Here is a 7,500-nt window from a genome sequence, read left to right as displayed (position 1 = left end):
CCTGCCGGGGGCTAGTCTAGTGGTTGTGCTGCCTGCTGGGGGCTAGTCTAGTGGTTGTGCTGCCTGCCGGGGGCTAGTCTAGTGGTTGTGCTGCCCTCCAGAGTCCATATGCCCCCGGGGGCAGCGCTGCAATCTCCCTTTCTATATCATAGGTCTCCTCATGAACATCTATAACTCTTATTATCGCTCAATAAACCGTAAACAATAATTTTTTTCCCTAATAAACAGTGTACTTACTGATCTCACAGTGGTCCCCCTCCCAGCCGTCTCCACAGATACACTGGTATACACTGACTTTATCAATACAGGTTCCTCCATTACCACACGGGTTACTCTCACAATCATTAATATCTGAGGGGGAGAGGGGGGAGGGGGGAGCAGGGGAAGGGGAGCGCGAGAGAGAGAGGGGGAAGTGGAGAGAGAGAGAGAGAGAGACAGCGAGAGAGAGAGAGAGAGAGAGAGAGAGAGAGAGAGGGAAGTGGAGAGAGAGAGAGAGAGAGACAGCGAGAGAGAGAGAGAGAGAGAGAGAGAGAGAGGGGGAAGTGAGAGAGAGAGAGAGAGAGAGAGAGAGAGAGAGAGAGAGAGGGAGAGGGATTGCAAGAGTGAGACCATTAGAAAGTACAGGAAGGTAATGCTTTGTGTGTTGCGCTCTAGTTTAGTTTTGGAATGTGGTGTGTGTATACGTGTGTGTGCGCTCAATGCCAAGGCCTTAGTGACCATAGTGACAGCACACAGACACACTAAAGCAAAGGGACCCTGGCCCAAACCCACCCAAGGTATACAGTACTTCAGAACACAAGGCAGGCACCTATCAACAGTACCCAGTGTCTAACTACATACAGTGGGGAGAACAAGTATTTGATACACTGCCGATTTTGCAGGTTTTCCTACTTACAAAGTATGTAGAGGTCTGTAATTTTTAGCATAGGTACACTTCAACTGTGAGAGACCAAGAGAGAGAAAATCACATTGAAAATCACATTGTATGATTTTAAAGTAATTAATTTGCATTTTATTGCATGACATAAGTATTTGATCACCTACCAACCAGTAAGAATTCCGGCTCTCACAGACCTGATAGTTTTTCTTTAAGAAGCCCTCCTGTTCTCCACTCATTACCTGTATTAACTGCACCTGTTTGAACTCGTTACCTGTATAAAAGACACCTGTCCACACACTCAATCAAACAGACTCCAACCTCTCCACAATGGCCAAGACCAGAGAGCTGTGTAAGGACATCAGGGATAAAATTGTAGACCTGCACAAGGCTGGGGATGGGCTACAGGACAATAGGCAAGCAGCTTGGTGAGAAGGCAACAACTGTTGGCGCAATTATTAGAAAATGGAAGTTCAAGATGACGGTCAATCACCCTCGGTCTGGGGCTCCATGCAAGATCTCACCTCGTGGGGCATCAATGATCATGAGGAAGGTGAGGGATCAGTCCAGAACTACACGGCAGGACCTGGTCAATGACCTGAAGAGAGCTGGGACCACAGTCTCAAAGAAAACCATTAGTAACACACTACGCCGTCATGGATTAAAATCCTGCAGCGCACGCAAGGTCCCCCTGCTCAAGCCAGCGCATGTCCAGGACCGTCTGAAGTTTGCCAATGACCATCTGGATGATCCAGAGGAGGAATGGGAGAAGGTCATGTGGTCTGATGAGACAAAAATAGAGCTTTTTGGTCTAAACTCCACTCGCCGTGTTTGGAGGAAGAAGGATGAGTACAACCCCAAGAACACCATCCCAACTGTGAAGCATGGAGGTGGAAACATCATTCTTTGGGGAGGCTTTTCTGCAAAGGGGACAGGACGACTGCACCGTATTGAGGGGAGGATGGATGGGGCCATGTATCGCGAGATCTTGGCCAACAACCTCCTTCCCTCAGTAAGAGCATTGAAGATGGGTCGTGGCTGGGTCTTCCAGCATGACAACGACCCAAAACACACAGCCAGGGCAACTAAGGAGTGGCTCCGTAAGAAGCATCTCAAGGTCCTGGAGTGGCCTAGCCAGTCTCCAGACCTGAACCCAATAGAAAATCTTTGGAGGGAGTTGAAAGTCTGTGTTGCCCAGCGACAGCCCCGAAACCTGAAGGATCTGGAGAAGGTCTGTATGGATTAGTGGCCCAAAATCCCTGCTGCAGTGTGTGCAAACCTGGTCAAGACCTACAGGAAACGTATGATCTCTGTAATTGCAAACAAAGGTTTCTGTACCAAATATTAAGTTCTGCTTTTCTGATGTATCAAATACTTATGTCATGCAATAAAATGCAAATTAATGACTTAAAAATCATACAATGTGATTTTCTGGATTTTTGTTTTAGATTCCGTCTCTCACAGTTGAAGTGTACCTATGATAAAAATTACAGACCTCTACATGCTTTGTAAGTAGGAAAACCTGCAAAATCGGCAGTGTATCAAATACTTGTTCTCCCCACTGTGTGTGTATGTGTGTCTTCGAACACCACTGAGACCAGGGTCCCATTTACATGGAACATGTGAACATGAACATACACAATTTAATAACATATTAACATCATGTCAATACAATAAATACAACAAGATTAATCCAAAACAAACAACTCACACATCACCTCCCTTAAACTTGATCTAAACTGTCCAATGGAGACCAGTGAGTCTAACTTCAAGGTAGCCTGAAGGCTATTCCATGAGCTGGGGGCATACAAACTAAAGCATTTCCCCCAGATCAGGGGAGGTCTGAAAATGGCAGCAGGACTGCTACCTCCGCCTTTGTGCAAAGAGGAGCAGGAGGAGCACTGCCAGAGCCCTGCAAAATGACCTCCAGCAGGCCACAAATGTGCATGTGTCTGCTCAAACGGTCAGAAACAGACTCCATGAGGGTGGTATGAGGGCCCGACGTCCACAGGTGGGGGTTGTGCTTACAGCCCAACACCGTGCAGGACGTTTGGCATTTGCCAGAGAACACCAAGATTGGCAAATTCGCCACTGGTGCCCTGTGCTCTTCACAGATGAAAGCAGGTTCACACTGAGCACTTTACAGATGTGACAGAGTCTGGAGACGCCGTGGAGAACGTTCTGCTGCCTGCTACATCCTCCAGCATGACTGGTTTGGCAGTGGGTCAGTCATGGTGTGGGGTGGCATTTCTTTGGGGGGCCGCACAGCCATCCATGTGCTCGCCAGAGGTAGCCTGACTGCCATTAGGTACCGAGATGAGATCCTCAGACCCCTTGTGAGACCATATGCTGGTGCGGTTGGCCCTGGGTTCCTCCTAATGCAAGACAATGCTAGACCTCATGTGGCTGGAGTGTGTCAGCAGTTCCTGCAAGAGGAAGGCATTGATGCTATGGACTGGCCCGCCGTTCCCCAGACCTGAATCCAATTGAGCACATCTGGGACATCATGTCTCGCTCCATCCACCAACGCCATGTTGCACCACAGACTGTCCAGGAGTTGGCGGATGCTTTAGTCCAGGTCTGGGAGGAGATCCCTCAGGAGACCATCCGCCACCTCATCAGGAGCATGCCCAGGCGTTGTAGGGAGGTCATACAGGCACGTGGAGGCCACACACACTACTGAGCCTCATTTTGACTTGTTTTAAGGACATTACATCAAAGTTGGATCAGCCTGTAGTGTGGTTTTCCACTTTAATTTTGAGGGTGACTCCAAATTCAGACCTCCATGGGTTGATACATTTGATTTACATTGATAATTTTTTGTGTGATTTTGTTGTCAGCACATTCAACTATGTAAAGAAAAAAGTATTTAATAAGATTATTTCATTCATTCAGATCTAGGATGTGTTATTTTAGTGTTCCCTTTATTTTTTTGAGCAGTGTATATATAATGTAATGTCTATGTAGGTCAACATAATGTCTATGTAGGTCAATGTAATGTCTATGTAGGTCAATGTAGTGTCTATGTAGGTCAATGTAGTGTCTATGTAGGTCAATGTAATGTCTATGTAGGTCAATGTAGTGTCTATGTAGGTCAATGTAGTGTATAGGTGGATCAATGTAGTGTATAGGTAGGTCAATGTAATGTCTATGTAGGTCAATGTCATCTCTATGTAGGTCAATGTAATGTCTATGTAGGTCAATGTAGTGTATATGTAGGTCAATGTAGTGTATAGGTGGATCAATGTAGTGTATAGGTAGGTCAATGTAATGTCTATGTAGGTCAATGTCATCTCTATGTAGGTCAATGTAATGTCTATGTAGGTCAATGTAATGTCTATGTAGGTATATATAATGTCTATGTAGGTATATATAATGTCTATGTATGGTCTAGTAGGTCTATGTAATATATATTAGGGTCTACAGCGCCTTGTAAAAGTATTCATCCCCCTTGGCGTTTTTCCTATTTTGTTGCATTACAACCTGTAATTAAAATTGAGTTTTATTTGGATTTCATGTAACAGACATACACAAAATAGTCCAAATTGGTGAAGTGAAATGAAAAAAATAACTTCTTACTAAATATTATACAAAATAAATAACGGAAAAGTGGTGCGTGCATATATATTCCCCCCTTTGCTATGAAGCCCCTAAATAAGATCTGGTGCAACCAATTACCTTCAGAAGTCACATAATTAGTTAAATAAAGTCCACCTGTGTGCAATCTAAGTGTCACATGATCTCAGTATACATACACCTGTTCTGAAAGGCTCCAGAGTCTGCAACACCACTAAGCAAGGGGCACCACCAAGCAAGCGGCTCCATGAAGACCAAGGAGCTCTCCAAACAGGTCAGGGACAAAGTTGTGGAGAAGTACAGATCAGGGTTGGGTTATAAAAAAATATCTGAAGCTTTGAACATCCCATAGAGCACCATTAAATCCATTATTAAAAAATGGAAAGAATATGGCACCACAACAAACCTGCCAAGAGAGGGCCGCCCACCAAAACTCACGGACCAGGCAAGGAGGGCATTAATCAGAGAGGCAACAAAGAGACCAAAGATAACCCTGAAGGAGCTGCAAAGCTCCACAGCGGAGATTGGAGTATCTGTCCATAGGACCACTTTAAGCCGTACACTTCACAGAGCTGGGCTTTACGGAAGAGTGGCCAGAAAAAAGCCATTGCTGAAAGAAAAAAATAAGCAAACACGTTTGGTGTTCCCCAAAAGGCATGTGGGAGACTCCCCAAACATATGGAAGATGGTACTCTGGTCAGATGAGACTAAAATTGAGCTTTTTGGCCATCAAGGAAAACGCTATGTCTGGCGCAAACCCAACACCTCTCATCACCCCGAGAACACCATCCCCACAGTGAAGCATGGTGGTGGCAGCATCATGCTGTGGGGATGTTTTTCATCTGCAGGGACTGGGAAACTGGTCAGAATTGAAGGAATGATGGATGGCGCTAAATACAGGGAAATTCTTGAGGGAAACCTGTTTCAGTCTTCCAGAGACTTGAGACTGGGACGGAGGTTCACCTTCCAGCAGGACAATGACCCTAAGCATACTGCTAAAGCAACACTCGAGTGGTTTAAGGGGAAACATTTAAGTGTCTTGGAATGGCCTAGTCAAAGCCCAGACCTCAATCCAATTGAGAATCTGTGGGATGACTTAAAGATTGCTGTACACCAGCGGAACCCATCCAACTTGAAGGAGCTGGAGCAGTTTTGCCTTGAAGAATGGGCAAAAATCCCAGTGGCTAGAAGTGGTAAGCATGTTGTGTAAATCAAATGATACAAACCCCACAAAAAAAAACTTTTTCATTCCAGGTTGTAAGGCAACAAAATAGGAAAAATGCCAAGGGGGAGGGGGGGTGAATAATTTTGCAAGCCACTGTATGTAACATCTATGTACCCTCTATGAATCCTCTATGTACCCTCTATGAAGCCTCTATGAATCCTCTATGAAACCTCTATGAATCCTCTATGTACCCTCTATGAATCCTCTATGAAGCCTCTATGAAGCCTCTATGAAGCCTCTATGAATCCTCTATGAATCCTCTATGTACCCTCTATGAAGCCTCTATGAAGCCTCTATGAAGCCTCTATGAATCCTCTATGAATCCTCTATGAATCCTCTATGAAGCCTCTATGAAGCCTCTATGAATCCTCTATGATCCTCTATTGTTGTAATGTCTTACTCTCGTGGCAGTATGTGCCTCTGAACCCCTCCTGACAGTCACAGCTGAACTGTCCTCCAGCCTGGCTCCGACAGCGGCCGTGAGGCCCACACACGTTAGAGGAGATGAACCGCTCCCCTCCAGGGGTGCTGCTGGACCCCACGGCAACCGTGCAGCTGTCAATCACTGTGGGGGGGGGGGGAGGGGGGGGAGGGGGGGGTTGGAGGGGTGGGGGAGGAGGAAAGAAGAGAATTTCATTTTTTTTTTACATGTAAGCAGAGATGACTGATAGTGAGTTAAAGTATTTAAAACTAGAGTCCTTAAATGAAACAATAACCTCTGATTTGATCAAAAGCTGACGGATTTGCCTGGAGAAATGTAACATCTCAAATTCATAGACAGAGCTATGGATGCAAGGACTGACCATCAATGATATCAAAATGATAGTTTTATATCAAAATGATAGTTTTATATCAAAATTATAGTTTTAACCAAGTGTTGAGGCTATAGGCTTTACATTTACATCATTTACTAACATTGGGGGAAATCCAATTGTTGTCAATACTCTTCAAATTTGGACTCAATTCCGTCAACATTTTAAACTCTGTGATTTCTCTATTCAAGGTCCTATATGTAATAATCACCTCTTCCTTCCAGGCTAACTGGATTCATCTTTCAGGCTGTGGCAGAGGAATGGCCTTACTACGTTTAATGACCTTTATAGATGGCACCTTTGCCAATTTTGAAGACCTCGCTATCAAATTGAATCTACCCCATTCAAGTTTATTTAGATATTTCCAAATCCGCCAGTTTATTCGCACTCAAAACCCAACCTTTCCAATTCTACCACCCGGATTCTCCAGACTCAGATTACTGGTCAACTCATTCTATTCCACCTGGGACCCGATGATATCCTATTCCACCTGGGACCCGATGATATCCTATTCCACCTGGGACCCGATGATATCCTATTCCACCTGGGACCCGATGATATCCTATTCCACCTGGGACCCGATGATATCCTATTCCACCTGGGACCCGATGATATCCTATTCCACCTGGGACCTGATGATATCCTATTCCACCTGGGACCCGATGATATCCTATTCCACCTGGGACCCGATGATATCCTATTCCACCTGGGACCCGATGATATCCTATTCCACCTGGGACCCGATGATATCCTATTCCACCTGGGACCCGATGATATCCTATTCCACCTGGGACCCGATGATATCCTATTCCACCTGGGACCCGATGATATCCTATTCCACCTGGGACCCGATGATATCCTATTCCACCTGGGATCCTATTTTGAACAGCTCCAAACACTTCCTCCAGATTAGTCCTATTGGCCCCGCCCCCTGCCCCTTGAGATTACTACTATAGGCCTATAAGATCACCTAATCACCTCAAATTGTGGGGCTGTTACATTTTTGCTTG

At 45.3% G+C, this 7,500-nt stretch overlaps 1 pseudogene; it reads right to left on the bottom strand.

The window, feature by feature from the left end:
• LOC121555765 overlaps nucleotides 1–7,500 on the bottom strand; it is a 179,418-nt pseudogene that overhangs the window by 41,211 nt on the left and 130,707 nt on the right.

The sequence above is a fragment of the Coregonus clupeaformis genome, unplaced genomic scaffold (assembly GCF_020615455.1).
Source record: "Coregonus clupeaformis isolate EN_2021a unplaced genomic scaffold, ASM2061545v1 scaf0037, whole genome shotgun sequence".
NCBI lineage: Eukaryota > Metazoa > Chordata > Actinopteri > Salmoniformes > Salmonidae > Coregonus > Coregonus clupeaformis.
This window is presented reverse-complemented; position numbering and strand designations above follow the sequence as displayed.